Source organism: Phodopus roborovskii, unplaced genomic scaffold (assembly GCF_943737965.1).
Source record: "Phodopus roborovskii unplaced genomic scaffold, PHOROB, whole genome shotgun sequence".
NCBI lineage: Eukaryota > Metazoa > Chordata > Mammalia > Rodentia > Cricetidae > Phodopus > Phodopus roborovskii.
Window position 1 is genome coordinate 3,293,522 of NW_026126682.1, and position 22,288 is coordinate 3,315,809.

A 22,288-nucleotide genomic window follows, 5' to 3' on the forward strand; every position below is an offset into this window, starting at 1 on the left:
TCAGGGGAAGTGGGGGGGGCAGTGAATGGAAAGGGAACTAGGAGAAAGAGAAGGGGAGGAGAGGAGAGGAAAGCACATGGGACTAGGAAGATAGAGTTAGGGGAGGAATAGAAGACAAAACATACAGATGAGGGAGATAGGTAGAGAGAAAGAGAGAGGGGGGGGACATAAAAGAGGGAGCCATTATTGGTTTGAAGAGAAAACTGAATCTAAAGAAATGGTCAGATACCTACAAGACTGACTTCAACTAACAATTTGAGCATCATGGAAAGGCTACTATAAAACCCCTTCCCTGATAATGAGATCAACAACTAACTTATCCACCATCATGGAGCCCTCATCTAGTACTTGTTGGAAACTGAAGCAAACACCTACAACTAACTATACACTGAGCTGAACTAGAATCCAGATGCAGAGTAGGAGGACAAGATCACACTGCAGAAACATAGAGACATCGGACCTGAACAAGGAGGAGCTAAGGGGTCCCATATTGATAGCTGGGAATCCAGTATGGGACTGAATCAGACCTCTTGAATATGGGTCTCAGCTAGAAGTCCTGAGCAGTCTAAGGGATCTTAGATGGTGAAACCAGGATGTATTCCTGGTACAAAAAGGACCTTGTGGGGACATCCCCCATGGGGGGGGGGGATACTCCCATAACCTAAAGACAGGAGAGTAGTCCTAGTCCCTACTTCAAATGTCTTGACAGATTTAGATGACTTCTCCAAGATGGTATCAGGCTACATGTGGAGTGGGGGGGATTGGGAGGGGAGGGGAGGGGAGGGTGGTTGGGTTGCATGTGAGGGGGGAAGAGAGGGAAAGAGGGAGGGAGGGATGGAGAGAGGAAAGGAGAAAGGAAGAGAGTTAAGGAGGAAGGAATGGAGGGAGGGAGAAGGAACTGGGATCGATATGTAAATAAATAAATAAACAAATAAATTAAAAAGTTAAAAAAAGAGAGCGAGAGAGAGGGAGGGAGGGAGAGGTTCCCTGACTAGACATAAACAGAAATAAATAAATAAATAAATAAACCACAGGGCTCTTTTAAGAGGCCCTGCTAACAAATGAATGGTGTGCATGAACAGCTGGCTAAAATAGCAGCTACTTTACTTTTAGCAACATCCTTGTTTAGCAGATAAAGGACTCATGACAAGGAAAAGATAAAGATCTACTGTAAAGACAGATTAAGATAAACAAAAACCTCTAAAGGTTTACAATGTGTTATAAAATATACATAGGCTTGGGAAAGAAAAGAAAAGGGATAAGTAGTTAAAAAGAAAGGAAAGAAGGAAGGAAGGGAGGGAGGGAGAGAGGGAGGGAGTAGCTAGTGGCACATGCCTTTAATTCCAGCATTCAGGAGGCAGAGAAAGTCAAATCTCTGTGATTTTAAAGCAAACCTGGTGTACAGAGTGAATTTCAGGACAGAAAATCATTCACATAGAAACCCTGTCTCAGAAAATGAAAAAAAATAAAAGTAAAATAAATAGAGAAATAAAAAAGCCACCTAAAGATGGGGAATACAGGGAGAATCTGGATACTGTATCTTATTGTGTTGTTTTTGAATTTCTCAGTTGCTAAGGAAGGAACAACATCTGCTAAAGTGCACTTGATTATCAATGCTGCTAAATTATTCCAAATAATATATTTTAAAAATGCTTTGACTTCAAAATTTATGACTAAAGACAGGTTATTAGAGAAAAGAATTTCTATATTTGTTTCCACAGAAAATGAAAAGCTGTGAATTCATTTCAGACTAACATTTGATCAAGTATGACTGCCTAAAACAGTGTCCCAGATGATCCAGCATTCAAAACAGCTGGGACAAGGCAGCCTTATAGACTACAGCCAGGATTTCTGCATCTTCTTAGGATTTGCATGGTATTACAGTGTCCTCAACCAACAAACAGCAGCTTGGAAAAAAAAAAAAAAAAAACATGCCCAAATTCCCAAATATTATCTCTAAATGTTTGTTAGCATTTAAATGAGGTTGGTTATAAATGGTTAATGATCATAACCAATCTCTTTTTAAAGGTAAAAAGGGGATTGTGGTATACAAATGAATGCAAATGGATTTTCATTTATTGAAACAAATTTAAGTTCAGTTTTGTGATATGTATATTTCTTCTCTCAATTAGGTATTATGTTTATATAGCTCATTTAAAAACGTAATGAATAAAAGTACAAATTACAGATAGTTACCTATAATAGACAAAAGTTATAGTTAGGTTTTTTAGGATTTATAGAAATATATTTCAAATGGATAGGCATTCTTCAAAACTTTCAAAGAACTACAGAATATGGCATTTAAAATGCTTCAGGGTTTTTCTTGACAGTGAGAAAGACATAACTAACTACTTCTAGCAACATCACCTGTGTCAAAAAGGAAGCTGGACATCAAAGAAACTCATTATGGAGTTTGCTTCCTATATGGAAAGACTAGCCATTTGGACAAAATACTGCTCATGTCTGTTCTGTTTGACTTTATGCTGTATAATCTGGACATGCAGGATCCACAGAAAAGTAACTGTTGAAACAAGATGGACAGTGCTACAGAGTTCCTGCTTTGTGGAAGAGTCTGCCAGACAGTCTGCAGGACACAGAGAAAAGTGACTGAAAAACTGTAATATAGGCAGGCAGTTTAAAGTTTCCTGCTTTGCTGAGGGGTCTGCCAGACTAAATAAAGCCTGTAGTCTGAAGATAGAACATACAGAAGAACTTCGGGTGACTGGCCAAGCAGTGAGTTTCCTCTATCATTTCTAGAGTTTATATACTATCCTTCTGTGGTCTTTGATGGAGTTGAAGATAGGTAGTTATGGATATAGTTTTCCTTAGTTTGGATTAAAAATAAGTTACATATAAGACTTTTGACTCACAAAGATAGGATAGATGATGGAATATTTTCTTTCAATCTTGCTAAATGTTAATGGACTAAATATGGTTAACTATAGTTCTTATCTTATAACTGGTTTGTTATATATTTTACTATGTTAAAATTTAAAAAAAAACCCTTCTGTTTATTTTAGACAGAAAAGAGATGATGGGAGATGTCATTCTGTAATATGTTTCTCTTATTGGTTGATGAATAAAACACTGTTGGTAAATAAGAAGACACAAAAGGTGGGAATAGGAGACAAGGAGGGTTCTGGGAGAAGTAGTAAAAGGGGAGTAAAGAAGCAGAATGTGAGAGGAGAGGTCCAGATTCTCTGTCTCTCCCCTGTAAGACCACGTGCAAACACTTAGATTGATAGAAATGGGTTAATATTTAAGACAGAGCTAGCCAATAAGAATATCTAGCCATTGGCCAACAGCTTTATAATTGATATCTGTGTGTTATTTGGGGGCTGATGTGGCTGTGGGACCAGGCTGGCAGGAAACTGCTTGTAACACATAGCCATAAATGTTTCTTTCACAATGTATAGTTGTAATTTTTTAGACTATGGAAGGTTTCCTAGTTGTATTTAATTTAGTCAGGGTGGCACAAAGCTAAAACTAATTCAGAACACTGAAGACAGAGACACTCTGCCCTTCTGTGTCAGTTTATTATCCCTATTTATTCTTCCTGCAATTTTTACCTTATAGAGGTTGTGTTGTCAATTTTCAGTTCCATTTCCAGGAGATGAATTTATTTCTGAATACTCACAGATTACAGACAATAAACTACCACAAGAAGCAGCCAATATTTCAGTAAACCACTGGAACAAATATTTAGCAGATCATATGGACTCTATTGCAATTACTCAATTTTGCATTTTATAGTATGAGAGCAATGGGAAGAGAAACCTCATGATTGGAATGCTGTGTTGTGTTTTGCTGATATTTAAATTTCACATATTACTATTTTGATTGTTAATCATGTGAATATGTGCAAACTATTCCTAACTCATCTTGTAAAATATACAAATACAAATTGTGGAACAGGTTTGATTATCTCCTGTCTGTTAACCTCTAATATCAGAGCACGTCAGTCTGACGATAAAACATTTGGAATACTATAAACTTTTCATCATTTAAAATTTATAATGCCAAATTAATTTAGAGGCTTATCGCATCAGAACAGAGAGGAGTAGAACATTTGTAGGAACATTTTATTTGCCAATTATTACCTTCTACAAATAAACATGGCATGTAGGAACTTCTAGTAAATAACTCTTTGGCCATTTGTGAAGTTGTTTATAGTTTCATGGTGAAGCCAAGAACTTAACAATGTCTAAAGTCCCCGATTCATGCCCCAGCACTGCACACACCTATCACTTTGAGGAAGAGGAGGGAGATTACCGAAGGCTCAGTGTCAACCCTTAGCTACATTAAAGTTAGAGACCAGCCTGGGCAACATGGGGAGCTTTGTCAAAGATATACTCCAGTATTCCCAAGGATGTTTCAAGTTTAAACAATGGTTCTATTCATTCCAACTTTGTCCACTTATCACTGATAATAACCACCTCTGCCATAGCTACATGACAGAAGCAAATGAAAGTGAGTTGAAAGACAAAACTCTACCACTTGGGTAACACTAGAGATGGTTGCATTAGGAGTGACATTTTTTTCATGGTCTTACTTTTCAAATATATTGCAAGGAACATTAAAAGTTTTAGCTTAACTTTTACAAGAGTGGATTTCTTCTGTAATTTCAAGAAGAAACAATCATTGTAATTTAATTAATTATACAAATTAAAACCACACAGTAAGATTTATTTTTGTGACTATTTAGGAGTTCTTTATATTGTGTTGTCAAGGCATTATATGCCTATTCATCATGTATCCTTTTAGCATAGGTATGTTAGTGTTATATGAAAACAAAATTTTGAAAATAAGCACAGTCCTGAGAGGAATCGGGACAGGGCTGAGGAAATCCAACAGGAAGATTAATGATCTCAATCATTTCTGAAAACTTTCACTCATAGATTATAGTAATATTACTCCAGCACTGAAAATGTGTGTATCTTACAATCTTCAGTCAGAAGACATTTTGCACATATCCCCCATTGCAAAAGGCTCCAGGCTTGGACTCAGCAGTTTATATTTGAAGCTATATAAGGTTTTCAGGGATATACAAGTTCAGACTAAAGCCCATCTTAGACAAATAGATGTTTCTCTCTTGTGTTTCAGAAAAATTAATGTCCCACAAAGCTCACAAATGTGTGCTAAAGATATACATGGATAACTTAATGTATATTTCTTAGGCATATTCTAAGGGACATCTATTTTTCTGTTAATTGTTTATGTGAGCTATTTCACTAATACCCAAGAAGAGCTCACTGTTTGGAGAACAGGTCTTACTAATTTTATAATATACTTAAAACTAGCTGTCTTTTCAAATCCTTACTCATGGTTAATATCACAGTTCATGTCTAGAAAAGAAAGGCCTTAGAAAAATTATCATTACACTTGGTATTGTATTAGAAAGATACATAATTTTGTCTTTGAAGCCATCTACTTACATAATAAATTAAGACTGGCAATTTCAATAAAGTGCTTTGGTAACAGTTAAAAACAAAGCATTAAAATTCCCAAATATCTCTATAGATTGTTACTAGGCATAACTCCTATTAGCCAGGTATAAATGTACAAATAGTATTTGTGATACTCCTTTAACTCTTTTTTATCACCAGAAACGTGTAAACAACTTGTCAAATGTTACCTTTAAAAATAAGCAACCTATCATGAAATCTCAACACAACACAATTCTAATTTTCATTTTAGTAAGTTATAGTTTCATTTTTTCCTATTCCTTTCTGGTTTCTTACACTTGTCACTTAGAAAGTATTTTCAAGAACTTCACCTGCAGCCTGGACCGTAGCCAGTTTTGTTATATGTAGTACTTACTCTGACTGCCAGTAAACCCATTGTATTATTTTAAAAAAATAAAAATAAAATCAACCTGAAGGCAATTCATATTGTAAAGAATTATACCTCTTGTTTGCTTGGGGCAAAAGGTAAATTTTAGAAATTACTAAACGCAAAAAACTCAACCAAAAAGTTTACAGTTATTAAGTCATTCTAGGGAACAAGCCCTGGATAAAAAACCAAGAAGATTTTGAGTGTTGGTAACACTAATTAGCTCACATTCTTTATTGAATATTAAAATGTTAGCTTCCATCAACAAAATGTGATCAACAAGGTCTAACCAATCAATGAAATTTTTCTACATTTTATGATATCTTTTCTACTTATAAGGTATCATTTAACACATTATATAATTAGAGATAATACTGTTTTATACATAAAATTTTAAATATTATACTATATATTTGCATATATATTAATAATTTAGAAAATTATATAACATATTTTGCAATATATTACATATAATTGAAATGATGTATACATGTAATATATAATATATCATATAATAACATGTTTTAAACAATATACTTGAATGATCATATATATTGAATAATATATCAAATATATATGAATGTACTAAGTAATATAATAAGCATGCAACATTTAATATATAATATGTTGTTTTAACTATTTTTCATGTTCTTTTTTTAATATTATTATTTTTTATTTTACATGTCAATCCCAGTTCCATCTCCCTCCTTCCCTCCCTCCTTCCCTCTCTCTTACCATCTCTCCTCTCTCACATGCACCCTGACTAACCTCCACTCCCATCCCGCCACCCCAATTACACATGTAGGGAAATGCCATCCAAGTGGGGTCATGTAAATCTGTAGAGTAATTTGAAGTAGGGAATAGGACTTCTCTCCTGTCTCTAGGTTAAGGCAGTATCCCTCCATGGGGAATTTGTTCACAAGGTCCTTTTGTGCACCAGGAATACATACTGGTTCCACTGTCTGAGGTCCCTTAGACTGCTCAGTTATTCTAGCTGAGCTCAATATTCAGGGGGTCTGACTCAGTCCCATGCTGGATTCCCTGCTATCACTCTGGCAACCCTCCTTGTTTGGGTCAGCTGTCTCTACATGTTTCTGCAACCTGGTCTTGCCCACTCCCTCTGCATCTGGATTCTAGTTCAACTCAGTGTTTAGTTATGGGTATTTGCTTCTGTTTCCAACAGGTATTAGATGAGGGATCCATGATGGTGGATAAGTTAGGTGTTGATCTCACTATCAGAAAAGGGCATTTATGGTAGCCTTTCCACGTTGCTCAAATTGTTAGTTGACAGCAGTCTTGTAGGCCTCTAGACCTTTCATTAGGTTCGGTTTTGTCTTCAAACCAATAATGGCTCCCTATTTTATGTACGTTCTATCTCTCTCTCATTCTCTCTCTCTCTCTCTTTCTCTCTCTCTTTCTCTCTCTCTTTCTTTCCTTTCTCTCTCTAGCTCTTTCTCTCCCTATCGATCTCTATCTCTATCTCTTTCTTCTGTCTTCTCTTCCTACACTGGCACAATCTCCCTAGTCGCACATGCTTTCCTCTCCTGCCCTTCTCTTTCTTCTACTTCTCTCTCCATTCACTGCCCCACCACCTCCCACTTCCCATGTGCTCTGGAGGACTTGTCACTTCCCCCTTCTGTGAACGACTATATATGAATCTCTTAGAATACACCTTGTATGCTAGTTCATCTGGTCGTGTAAATTATAAGCTGGTGATCCTTTGCTCTAGGTATGAAATGCATATATGAGCGACGACATACCATGTTACTATTTTTGTGACTGGGTTACCTAATTCAGTGCCATTCACTTGCCTGCAAATTTCAAGATTCCATTTTTTTTCCTGCAAAGTAGTATTCCATGTGTCGATGTGCAACATCTGCTTTGTCCATTTTTCAGTTGAGGGGCATCTAGGTTGCTTCCAGGTTCTTGCTATTACAAATAATGCCGCTATGTTGCATGGATGTGGATCATTTGGGTATATGCCTAAGACTGGGATTGCTGGGTCCTATGGTAAACTAATTCCCATTTTCCTAAGGAACCGCCATACTGATTTCCAAAATGGCTGTACAAGTTTGCACACCTACCAGCAGTGGAGGTAGGTGTGCACATCCACATCCACATTCTCCAGCATAAGTTGTCACTCGTGTTTCTAATTTTAGCCATTCTTGCAGGATTAAGATGGTATTTCAAAGTTCTTTTGATTTGCATTTCCCTGATAGCTAAGGTTGTTGAGCACTTTCTTTAGTGTCTTTCAGCCTTTTTGATTTACTCTATTGAGAATTCTTTCTTCAGTTCTGTTCCCCATTTTTAATAGGGTTATTTGGTGTTTTGTTGACTAGTTTCTTGAGTATATTTTGGAAATCAGCCCTTTGTCAAATATAGGATTGATGAAAATCTTTTCCCAGTCTGTGGCCTGCCTTTTGGTCTTGTCCATTGTGTCCCTTACAGTACAGAAGCTTCTAAGTTTGAGGAGATCCCATTTATTAATTGTTGATCTCAATGTCTGTGTTCCTGGAGTTATGTTCAGGAAGCAGTCTCCTATACCAATTTGTACAAGGGTACCTCCTACCTTCTCTTCTAAGAGGTTCAGTGTGGCTGGATTTATGTTGAGGTCTTTGATCAATTCGTACTTGAGTTTTGTGCATGGCGAAAGACATGGGTCTATCTGAAGCCTTCTACACACCATCATCCAATTGTGCCAGCACCATTTGTTGAAGATGCTTTCCTCCCATTTTAAGGAGTAAGAGTAAGGTTTTTCCGCCTGCCACCTGGTCTTGTCCCGCCACCACACCAGCCCCAATTAACACAGGGAGACTCTGTATTTGATATAATTCTATTGGCCAGTTACTTGTTTCTTATTGGCTAGCTCTGTCTTAATTATTAACCCATTTCTAAGTCTTACTGAGCAGAGGAACTGTGGTTCTGCTTTCTTCAGATTCTCCGTCTTGACCCCTCCTTACTACTTCCTCTTTCCTCCTTGTCTCCTAGCCCCTCCTATCTTGCTTTCCTGCTGGCCAACAGCACTTTATTCATTAACCAATATGAGAAACATATACAGAATGACATCTCCCATCATCCCTCCCCATTGTATTCTTTTAGCTGTTTGTCAAAAATCAGGTGTTCATAGGTATGTGAGTTAATACCAGGATTTTCTATTTGATTACATTGGTCTACCTGTCTATTCTTGTGCCAATACCAGGCTTTTTTCAGAACTATAGTTCTGTAGTAGAGCTTAAAGTCAGGGATGGTGATGTCTCCTGAAGTTCTTTTATTGTACAGGGTTGTTTTGGCTATCCTGGGTCTTTTGGTTTTCCATATAAAGTTGATTATTATCCTTTCAAGGTCAGTGAAGAATTTTGCTGGGATTTTAATGGGGATTGCATTGAATCTATCTTGTTGATTTTCTCAAAAAAAAAAAAAAAAAAAAAAAAAAAAAAACCAACTCTTTGTTTCATTGATTTTTTTTGTATTGTTTTCCGTTTCTATTTTGTTGATTTCAGCCCTCAAATTGATTATTTTCTAATGTCTACTCCTCCAAGGTGAATTTGATTCTTTTTGTTCTAAGGCTTTCAGTTGTGCTGTTAATTCTCTAACATGACTATCCTCTGTTTTCTTCATATGGGCACTTAGTGCAATGAACTTCCCTTAAAACACTGTTTTCATGGTGTTCCATAAGTTCAGATATGTTGTGTTGTCCTCATTCTCCTTGAAATTTAGGAAGTTTTTAATTTCTTTATTTCTTCTTTGACCCAGGTGTGGTGCAATTGCACATTGTTCAGTTTCCATTATTTTGTAGGTTTTCTGCGATTTGTGTTGTTGAATTCCAATTTTAAAGCATTGTGGTGTGATAAGATACAGGGGTCTATTCCAATTCTCTTGTATCTGTTGAGGTTTCTTATGTCACCTTCTATGTGGTCAATTTTAGAGAAGGTTCCATGTGGAGTAAAGAAGAATGTATATACTTTTGTGTTTGGATGGAATGTTCTAGAGATGCCTGTTGAACCCAGTTGAGACATAACTTCTGTTAGTTCGTTTGTTTGTTAAGTTTCTGATTGGTGGTCCTGTCTAGTGGTAGAGTGGTGTGTTGAAGTCTCCCACTATAAGTGTGTGAGGTTTTATGTGAGCTTTGAGTTTTAGTAGTGTTTCTTTTACGAATGTGGGTGCCTTTGTATTAGGGGCATAGATGTTCAGAATTGAGACTTTGTGCTGATGAATTTCTCCTGCAATGAATACGAAATGTCGGTCTTCATCTCTTTTGATTAATTTTGGTTTGAAGTCTAACTTGTTAGATATTAGGATAGCACCATCTGCTTACTTCTTGGGTCCATTTGAATGGAGGATTTTTCCTAGCCCTTTACCCTGAGGTAATGTCTATGAAGCTTAGATGTGTTTGTTATATGCAGAAGAAGTATGGATTCCGTCTTTGTATCCATTCTGTTAGCCTATTTTATTTTATAAGCGAGTTAAGACCATTAATGTTGAGTGTAAGGACCATTGATTGTTAATGCTTATTTGTTTTAGATTTGTTGTTGGGAGTGGTATTGTGAATATATTAGTTCTGCTTCACCCTTGGTTTCTGGTGTAGTTGGATTATCTGTTGCCTATGTCTTTGTGAGCATAGTTAACTTCCTTTGTTTGGAGTTTTCCTTCCAAAACTTTCTGTATGGCTGAATTTGTAGAATCGTGTTGTGAAAATATGGCTTTGTCATTAAATATCTTGTTTTATCCATCTATAGTGATTGAGAGTTTTGCTGGGTGTAGTAGCCTGGGATGGCATACTTGGAGTCTTAGTACTTGTAGAACATCTATGTAGGACATTCTTTCTGGCCTTGAGGTTTTCCATGGTGATGTCAGGGCATAATTTTGATAGGTCTGCTTTTATATGTTACCTGTCCTTTTTCCTTCACTGCTCTTAATATTCTTTCTTTATTCTGTATGTTAGTTTTTTTTATTATTATATGTCTAGGGCTATTTTTTCTTTGGTCCAGTCTATTTGGTGTGCTTCTTGTACTTTCATGAGCATGTCCTTCTTCAGATTGGGAAAGTTTTTTTCCTCAATGATTTTATTGAATATGTTTTCAGTACCTTTGAGCTGGACTTCCTCACCTACCTCTTTGACTATTACTCTTATTAGCCTTTTCACAGTTTCCCACATTTCCTGGATGTTTTGTGTTAAGGACTTGTTGGATTTATGATTTTTTTTTTTGGTTGATTAATCTATTTCCTCTAGTTTATCTTCCAGGCCTGAGATTCTCTCTTCGATCTCTTGAATTCTGTTGGTTATGCTTGTAGTTCCCGATCTTCTGCCCAGTTTTTCTATTTCCAGCACTCTTTCGGTTTGTGTTGACTTTATTTTCTCTATTTCAGTTTTCAAGTCTTGAACCGTTTCCTTCACCTGCTTAATTGTTTTTTTTTTTTTTTTTTTTTTTTTTTTTTTTTTTGGCTTTCTGTACATTCTTTACTTTCTTTAAGAAATCTGTTCATTTCTTCAATTTTTTGTTTGTTTTTTTTTTCCATTTCTTTTAGGGATTTTCTCACCTCCTCTTTGAGGACCTCTATTATTTTTATGACGATAATTTTTAAGTCTTTCTCTTCTGCTTCTTCTGCTTTGTTCTGTTCTGGTCTAGTTGGTGTTGATTCTCTAGATTCTGGTGGTGTCATGCTTGTCTTTCTGTTGTTAGGTGTTTTCTTCTATTGCTATCTTCCCATAGCTTCTTCCAGTAGGTGTTGGTGGGGTCTCTCCCTCTCTCTATGGTACTTCCCCGGTGGGCTTAGGTCTATCAGAGTTTCGATGTCTGTAATGCTGGGTGGTCCAATCTCCCTGGGAGGTCTCTCCGCAGGCAGGGGCCTGGTGATGGATGTCAGCAGTCAGGCTCCCACAGAAGATTGGCAATGGGGTCAAAGATCTGGAAGGCTGGGACTCAGGATGTTCCTTGTGCCTATAGGCAGATCTATCCTGGGCCAGGCACTCTCCAGCTGAGGCCTCTTTAGCAGAGGCCCTGCAATGGGGGTCAAGGATCCTGCTGTTAGGAACTCAAAGATAGGTGGATCTCTGGGAGGGGTTCGGAGCCCCAATAGAGGAACAACAATTGGAGACCAATCAGGTGGAAATTACGGGTGGCCCTGCGTGGATAGGCAGGTCCAGTATGCTGAGAGCCCTAACATATAATATGTTATATTATATCATTTAAATTGTATAAAATTTTATATTTATAATTACATTTATTTAAATATAAACCTATATTATATGTATATATTTTCTATTTATATATTTGAAATAAATGTGTTATTAAAATAATCGTATATATTATATTATATTTGCAAGTGATATAACTGTATATATACTATGTAATTATATATGTTGTGTATTATAACATATACATATAATATATGTATCATATTTATTTACACAATTATACATAACATATATTATATGTGTATTAATTATAATTATATATGATATACAATTGTGTTATGATATTGTATAAAATATATTTTGGTATACTATCTGTTATGAAAATTATCCTTTTTAATTGCAATGTATCTTTTGAAACTTACAAAAATATCTAAAAGTAAATGAGCTCTCTATCAATTTACTGCTATTTACTTGTTTATTGATCTATTGTATTAAAACTATTTCTGTTTCAGACAGAATTAGTTTTCTAATAACTTTAAACGTAAATGTGATGTCTTTCTTAATGTAGCTACTTCAAGTATATCTTCATATTTGATAAAGAGACTGCCTTAACCAGAGTTAGTCATTCCTCATGTATCACCACGTTCATAATAGTAATAACACAAGTAAGGCTACAGTAGCTCATTAGCAATGAACTCCAATCAGGATGATTATTAAGAATATAAATGAAATTATAAAGACTTACTTATGTAATACTTTTGTACTCACCACTGGTTGACACATTTATTTAATCTGTGTTACAAGAAAAAGACAAAATTTTAATGTGAATACCTCAAGGATTCAATTTATATTTGACATGAACTTTACAATTATAAAATGGCATTGCTACATTCAGCATCACCTTCTAGGTGTTATTGTTTAATAATACCCACAATTCACACTTGTTCTCAAAAGAAATGCCTAACATCAAATAAAAGTTTCTGCTGATAGGTCTCTTCACATTGAAGTATATAAAGATCTGTTATTTCAAATTAAGATCCTTAATAATTCCTTAAAACCTTCCCCAAGTTACCAACGGTAGGCACTATTCATGTCTAATCATCAGTGAGAATTAATTAATTATAAGTCTTCTTAAAGTATTTTGTATGATCTGTTATCAGGACCCATGAAAAGGAGTCCATTTCATTTTGACTAATGGCCAGAGAGTTTAAAAATATCCTTATATCCTTAAGTCTATAGCTCAGAGGCTTCAGGATGTTCTGTCCTTGGCAGGGAATGTTTTTTATCTACATAACAATAGGTTTCTGCCAGGTGCATTTACTCTGGACACTGAAGGCAGGATGGCAGATGTGGCTACCAAATACCTGGAGGACTAAAGGAAGTATCTCTCTTTGCCCCTTATACATGATAATAGAAGTCCTCTGTCATTTTTCTCTCACTGTTAGTTGAATACATAAGATAGTGTATGAATAAACTAAGGGCGCATTGAACCTTCCCTCCTGACAAATGTCCTGTCTCTGACTAGAATTCTTAACCCCTTTTAGTTAGCCTCTCAGTCATCCACACCCCAGCCCCCACTCAGGTACAAACTTGGGGCTGCTTGACTGGCTCTGATTGCTGCAACCCCCCCCCATGCCCCTCGCAAAGACAGCTTCCAACAATCTGTTATCTGTGTATACTACTATCAGGTTTTTATGAGTTATACACTCACTGGTATACAATCTTATCAAAACCCAGAAAGAATAACCTTAGGATATTTTACTCCAATAACCTGAAATTCCTGAGACAGCTGACACAGAAGAAATTTCCTCTGCCTGAGCCCAGAAACATATCATCGGCACTGCATGGCTTTACAACTGAAAGGGAAATAAGCATGTGATGTATTTGAGCAATTTTGCTTTATTCCTTAATATAATCATACTTTACCCTCCCCAGACAGTATTCTTTGTGATTTCTTTTTATATTGATAGCTTTCACATAGTCCCCAGGTTCACTCGGGCTGGGTGGCCAAACAGCTGAAAGGAAGAGACATGTCTGTCGTGCTGAAAAGTTGAGGATGGTCACAACACTTCTACAATAGATGTCCAAGAAATCTGCTTTACTAGATTTCCAGTACAATCACAGGCATTGGTGCTAGTCAGCCTAGGGAGAATGTGTGTGTGTGTGTGTGTGTGTGTGTGTGTGTGTGTGTGAGAGAGAGAGAGAGAGAGAGAGAAAGAGAGGGGGGAGAGAGAGAGAGGTTTCTACTTGCTCACAGTTTTAGAGGTCTCATTCTATGATGATTACACCATTGTTTTGTACCTACAGTAGGACCATAAGAGAAGAATTCTTGGCAGAACAAAAATACTCATGTCATGGCCTCATGGCCAGGAAGCAGAAATAGACAAAGCAGAAAGGATTGGTTCCCATCATACCCTCCAAAGTGTGCCCCAATAACATGAAGACATCCCACTAAGAGGAATATTGCTAAAGTACTGTGGCTGGAGATAGGATTTTTAGTACTTGAACCTTTGGAGGAAATTCCAGATCCAATCCAAAACGCCAATGTTTATTGTTCAATATTACTCTCCATATATAGTCACTGCCCCTTTACCTTAATAGTAAAATTTATGTTTATGAAAAATTTCGTATTTGTCCATGTATGTACAAGTCTACCATTTCCTGGACACAACACAATTATAGACTAAGCATTTTCTGACTCCTTGTTGACTAATACTCAACTGAAAACGTCAATACATGTGGAACACTGAACTCGTTATCAACTACTCTGGGAAATTTCAAAAAGTCTTCGGTTAACAATGAGTGCATTATCTAAAAGAGATGGAATTTGTCTGTACCTGCTGGCATTATCTTTAAAGGAAAACAACGTACACACTGACCTCTCCATGATTAGCTGATTTAAACCTGATATTGACCCTGTCTCAAAACACTGAAAAAATTATCCACATTTTAGAGATAAAGAACTAATATTCAAAGTGACCACAGTAGTCACTAAGATGATTTTAGAGTTGTAATTCTCATGTTGTATTTATATAGTAACTTTCCCCACAAACATATCTCAAAAGAAACATAAGTAAGAAAAGCTAAATTAACTTTGCAAACAGAAGATTGACCTATAGGAAAATTAATAGAACTTTGAGAGGCAGGTTACAATAACAATTAAACTTTCTTGCAGATAAGAATTAAAATGTCATTTAAATGGCACAATATTCAGTTGAAAATAGAAACTGCAGACATTTGTTTTTGTTGTAACTTCGTGGTATAAGCACTTTCATTGTACCTTATAAACTTACTTCTTGAAGTATTAGATTAATGATATTAGGTCATATTAGGTCATTCTGAACAAACAAACATATCAACAATATATTGGCTGATGGGGGAGGACAGGCTTCTCCTTCAGAGGGATATTATATGTCTGTTGAAAATGTGCTTTTAAAAACATTCATATAATGTTGTAAATTATATAACACAATACCAAAGTGTGTGTGTATGTGTACACAGGTGCATATTCATTGTATCTAAGTTCTCTTATAGTCTGTTTCTATTGTAGTATGTTTCTAATTTGCTCCTAACATGAAAAGAACTTGTGTCATTACTTAAGTAGAAATTGGATCATACCTCATCCTGCTAACAGCTGTCAAGTACTAAGAAACAGTCTGAAAATGTAAAATATCAAGGTATATTAAGACACACATCTTGGCATTTATCATTCAAGGGTGATTCGTTTTCTGGGTTTTATTTTACCCAAAGGAATACACATTACAATTAGCTTATTGTCATAGATATTGAATTCCAATTTATCATAATACTGGATGACTATAAAAATGTACAAAAGTACATTACTTCTTAAGGCATTGCATATGTCCATAGATAAAAAGAGAAAATAACGTATTGTGTGGAACACACCCTTCTGTTCATTTTCATTTCTCTGTCAGGTCAACTTGCCTGAAGCAAAGTTATTCATTTCTGCTCACCAGTTTAACAATTTCCAGATCCTGGCTCTCTAGCAAAAAGTATCCTAACATGTCTTGGAAACAGAAAAAACCACCTGCCAAGATATAAACCATCCTTTTCATCAGTGTTGTAAAATTTAATGACAGTTCTGTCTATAATTGGCTTTTTCTATTTTCTTTAGGATTACGTTGTGTGGCGTCTGTGTATTTCACAGCTTAACTTTTCTCCAGTTGCCATAGCTCATTAAGCAAAGAAGAAGGAAGATGGGAAGCACAAATTAAATGGCAACATAGACATGGAGGCTCCCTAGAGCCTTGCCAAACCTCAGAGGTGAGAGGACTTGTTAGTTTTCCATTCTGTGCTATATGGAATATTTCTTGTCCTTGACAACACTTTCTCGACAGAACACTATAGGACTTTGCATAATTACAAATTCAAAACAGAATACTTGGAAAAGCAAATAGGCACAAAGGAAAAAAAAAAAAACCACCATGAAAACATATGTTTCTTTTTTCTATCCAGGTAAAACATGTATATTTAAAGTGATTATTTAATATAAAGAAGCTTTTGTTGTATTTTAAGCACTACAAATAAATTCTAAAAGAAAAATATTAATAGATAATCTTGTTTTAGTACTGTGTGTATTGCTATTACATTCTGAAGTTATGTATTTGTCATGCTAAAAGTAAAGTTTCTATGATCTAGAGAGCAATCTGCCTGGTCTGGACACCTCTGCCAAACATGGCATTCTATTCTTAGCCGGTTAAAGAGGAAATGAAAAGCCAAAGACAGCTGAAAATAGAGGGGAAACAGTCTACTCACATCTGCAGGATTATAGGCATAGAAATCATGCAATGCTAATGATTCTGAAAGAGGTGTAGACTGGACGATTATTAGAATCATGCAGAATATAGACTGAAGCAGACAAATATAAGTCATTTAAATTTTATATTATACTTTCTTACCCCTTCCATCAAAGTTGGTGCTACTCACCTGAAATACAAAGCTATTAGGCAGGGTTGGTTACAGAATCCTTTTCTATTAGATGTCTACTGAGAAGCACAGGACTGGAAACTATTTCTGTGGTAGGGTGTGGCTCATGCTAGCATCATGCTGTGCTCTCACCTTCTTGTATGGATGCTCTAGGAGAAGGAAACATCTCTAACCAAGCAAACCTATTTGTTGCTTAATTAGGATAATGACTAAGACGATCATTAAGAAGTCTGAATGGAAGTTATTGTCACATGCCATCAATACATATAAAAAGATCTTTTATGTCTAACATATCCTTGTGCAAAAAAATAAGAACCTCACAAATACAATCTTTACTTACATTGAAATGTTCTGATAGTTGGAAAGGCAATAATTATAAGTAATTGAAACTTGCTTCTACAGATATACTCAATTTGTTTATTACTTCCAATAAATACATGACAACTTCTGGTGTTGAAGGGGTTTTAACTATTAGTATAATAGCACACACATATATATTTAGGATTGAAATTGTTATGGAGATGACTGCGGTTTTGCTTTGTTTAAAATTCATCTTCTGTTTGCTTTAATCAAAATTTTAAAAAAGAAACCATTAAAGAATAGAATTTAATGTAAAATGTAAATTGACTCTATTCAATGTAATTTCCATATTACATAATATTTTCAACAAATACCAAGTGTATTATTGCCAACCAATAACTAGAGCTCAAACATCTTCAGTGAATGAATTTTAGAGCAATTCAGTAAGTAACAACATTTATACCTGGTTATAGTTTCTTCTTACTTTAGAATTGTGAGAATGGTATTAAAGTATTAACTTAATAATTTCTTAATTGCCATTTTAAATTTTTTGCTAGATCTCACATGATCAAAATGTTATTTATTGTCTTGCCAATATGTATTTAGAAGTCTCTGTGTGTGAAAAACAAAAATTAAAGGAAAAGGACCATGATTTTGAGAGAGATCAAGGGGGATAGAACACATGGGAGGATTTAGAAGGAAGGGAAGGGGGAAATGATGTAATTACAATCACAAAAATTATTAGAAAATTTTAAAAATGAGAGAATTTCATCCTGTTAGGTTTTAAAATATAATCATTTGAGGAAAGAAAATGACATCCATGAATTACAGTACCTAGAGCCAAGCTGCAGACCAGCAGGGCTACAATGATCACACCACCCAGTCAACTGAAGGATACGCACAGACAACCCAGGCATATGGGCAACAAAGCTTTGGAACCTCTGAACAGACTACTGATGTAAGCTATTCTCAGGCTCAGACCACTGCTACCTAAGGGCAGAGTGCATAAGCAACTTCTTATGGACAGCCTCCCACTGTTTACACACTGCCTCCCAGGCAAACTGCCAGCCTGTCCAAGAATATGGCACTGGTGCTTATAACACCAACACTGTGACAGTCACCATAACCCTGCTTCTTATGAAGCTCAGTCTGCATATGGCACCCAGCCTGCCTAGCCAGCCTTGGGCAGTAGGCAGCAGCCACAGCACCTACAAAACCACAGGATGCTAACATGCTCGTTGAGACTAGTCAACCTCAATCTAGAACAGGGGGTTATAACCAGCTCCGCCTAGGATATTGACAGAGTAACAGTTAACTCCAGGTACCTGGAAACTACCCCATGCAGCCAATCACCAAGCTCCATCCTATACTACCAGCTACTCCTCTTCACAACTGACTAGTTAGGATCAGAACAATTACTCTCAGCAGAACACCTATGGGCAGCCGAGCAACTATGTACAGCAGAGTAGCCATGATCGACAAAGCAGCTATGGGCAGCAGCCTTCCACTAGTTGGCCCTCTCAGACTGGTTCGTACAGCCAGACTTCAAGTCAATATAGCCAACATAGTGGGAGGTATGGGCAGCAGAGGCCCAAGGATGAAGGATCAGATCTTGATCTAGGCCTTCCTATAGATGCTGATGAAGATTCTGACAACAGCATAATTCATGTACAAGGTTTAAATGACAATGTGACTTTAGATGATCTGACAGACTTCTTTAAGCAGTATGGGGTTCAAGATGAACAATAGAACTGGGCAATTCATGATCCACATCTACCTGGATAAGGAAACAAGAAAGCCTAAAGCGATGCCACAGCGTCCTATAAAGATCTGCCAAATGCCAAGGCTGCCGTGGAATGGTTTGATGGAAAAGATTTTCAAAGAAGCTTCCAATGAACAGCATGCGGGGTGGCATGCCACATCGAGAGGGCAGAGGGATGCCACCACCACTTCGTAGAGGTCCTGGAGCCCAGTAGGTCCTGGGAGAACCACGGGTCACATGGGGGCCCATAGAGGAGACAGAGGAGGCTTCCCCTCACGGGAGCCCAGGGACTCCAGATGGAACCCCTCTGGAGGAGAAAATTTCCAGCATCAAGCTGGAGACTGACAGTGTCTCAATAAGGACTGGGAAAAGCGGAACTTCACCTGGAGAACAGAATGTAACCAGTGTTTAGTCCCCTAAGCCGGAGGGCTTCCTCCTGCTTCCTTTCCCACCTCCCAGTGGTAATCGTGGCCGAGGCAGCCCTGCTGGCATGCAGAGGAGGAAAGGTGGATTTTGGATCGTGGAGGTCCTGGAGGAATGTTCAGAGGTGGCCGAGGTGAAAACAGATGTGGATTCCGAGGTGATTGTGGCATGGACAGAAGTGTCTTCGGTGGAGGAAGTGAAAGTGGTCCTGAGGGCCCTCCTGGACCGTTGATGGAACACATGAGAGGAAGAAGAGGTAGATTTGAAGGACCTGGGAAAATGGGTAAGGGCTAGCACCGTCAGGCCCTACTAGAGCAACTCACAGAGCTGCGTTGACAACCAGATTTATTTTTAAACCAGAAACTATTATAAATTTAATAATTCTGTATTTATAATTGTGGCCAGAACATTATGATTCTTCCTTGTCTGTGATTTAGTATTTTCACCATCTGCTAAAAAACATTAAAGCAAGTTAAATGGTAGTGTGATGAGATTTTTTTTTCCCTCTTAAAGATGGTTGTTTTAAGACTTAAGAAAGGGAACCCCTTGTGAGCATGCTCAATATCATTGTGGAGAACCAAGGAGGCCTCTAATTATAACAATGTTCATGTTTGTGAGTTTTATTTAGATAAAATCCCAAATGTTTATAACTGCCAAAAAACAACCATGCAAATTTATTTACTATTAATAATCATATTAAAAGCAATGCCATTCAGTATTTAGTTAAATTTTTACATAAATACTACAGCAATATATTTTAACATCTTAAAAAAGGGAAAGATTTTTGCTCTCAGTCAACAAAGAAAAAAAAATTGACCAAATTTATTCCACCAGAAACAATGTATAAAAAAATAAAAGACTACAGAAAACATATAGACACTAGAAGTGGAAGCAAAGCCGTGAGACAGGCTGTACGACTTACCAACAGTAAATTTCCACTGAGTGACACACAGAAGCAAAGCCCAGTATCATCTGACAATATGGCAAAGTCAGAGCTTGGAGGGCTGTGATATCAGGGAGAGCAGAGTTTGCAGATCAGAGTACTAGAAATGAGGAGGAAAGCACTCCACAGAGGGAGCCCTGAAGATGAGCTAATGAGTGGGTAGAGTGTGGGGAGGCAAGCAGAAACACCTGAAGGGATGCAGAAAATGATTGCTTGGCATACCCCAGGGCCTGGGAACAACGGTGGTTCCCAACAGACAGAATAGGAAATTCATGACACAAGATACACAGCATTAATTATGGGCCTTTATTACTATAGTAGAGGAAAAATAAGCTTAGATTAATGCCTCACAGTTTAACCTAAGAAATTTTAAAGTAAAGCAAGATGTTAATAGCCAGTTGTAGGTCAGCTGATTAAAAACTGAAAAATATGAAATTTCCAGTTAAATGGATAAAAACAGAAAAAAAAGTCATCATGAATGAAATAACCCAGACTCAAAACAACAAATATGGAAAGTTTTCTCTTCTATGTGGAAAGTTTTCTCTTCTATGTGAATGATAACTTTTAAGCCTTTGATAAGCATGTTTAAATCCACATAACCAGAGGCTGGCTATAGATTAAAGGACTAAGGGGAAGTGAGGACTCCCTAAGCAAAGGTAAATCAAATGTATAGTTATGGAGAGACAGACAGAGACTGAAATAGGAAGCTGAAATGGGGAGGGAGAATAAATACAGGTGTAAAGGAGGAAATTTGGTGAAGGTCAATTAACACTAAGGACTATTTGAGGGTTCATAAGGAAACCCATTATTGTAGAAGTTTGCAAATATATATATACATGTATGAAAGAAATCAGATGAAGTCATCAACCAACAGGGAGCCAATGGCCCAACTGGATATCTTTTGCTACCAACTGAAACACCCAGTACCAAGAATGGCTTACATTTATTCATTAGCCAAAAGTGCTACATGGAAACCCCGAAACACATCAAGCTATTGTCAAGGCTATTGATTACTCTCCACAAACTGACAGTAAGATCCTGTTGATTCCATATCTTACTGAAGTTGGGTTAGTGTTAAGCTAGAGTCCCTACCCCTACAACTAGTGTTCATGGTACTGGAAGGTACTCTTCATGCTGACAGAGGAAGAAGGTAAACACCAACTTATGGGGACATGGTCAATGAAATGACACATGTGAACAATGCCTCAAGAAACTGTGAGAGGAGATCCAGGAAGAAAAGCCAAAGGACCTTTTACCTCAAGTACATATAGTTTGTTCCCTAGATTGTTCTTGGATGTGATTTTATGCTCCTGTGACAAACATTTATATTCAATTTATAAGGCGCATTTATTCTTGAAGCATGTGAGGATGTAACTATAGACTCAATCGGATCATTGTACACTAAATCTGGATATGGTGTTCTTCCTTGCTTTCGTGCTTCCCAGATATCATCTATACCACATACCATGCAATTGTGCTTAAATTGGTCTGTCTTGAGAAAGTTCTGGGAAAGGGCTGCTCTGTTAATATTTAGTATATGCTCATTGTTTTTTATTTAAAAATTTCTCTGAATGCATTTTTCCTGGCTATGTTTTTCTGAACTCAAAAACCTTTCTTGTATCATTGCTTTCTTTCTTTCATTTATGTATTATAGTACACTGAAACTGAAATAAGGTTGTCTGTCTATAGCATTAGATTGTAGTCTGTTCTATCCTTTCCATTCCTCAGATCCCAGATCTAGCACACAAGATCTGCACAGGTCAAAGAATATCAACACCAACTCAGCTCAAACCCAGCAATCTACTACTGTGACCTTCTTGAAAGATACACAGATGCAAAAATGGCACGAATGTTGTGGAAGTAACCAACCACTCTGATTGCTTTTAAGGCCCACTCCACCAGATGCAACCCATACCTAAGATGCTCTGTTAGCCATGAATCTCAC

General features: G+C 36.9%; 1 pseudogene; it reads left to right on the plus strand.

The window, feature by feature from the left end:
- The first annotated feature begins 18,026 nt into the window (after positions 1 to 18,026).
- Positions 18,027 to 19,694, plus strand: LOC127214190 (RNA-binding protein EWS-like; annotated as a pseudogene).
- The last annotated feature ends 2,594 nt before the right edge of the window (positions 19,695 to 22,288 follow it).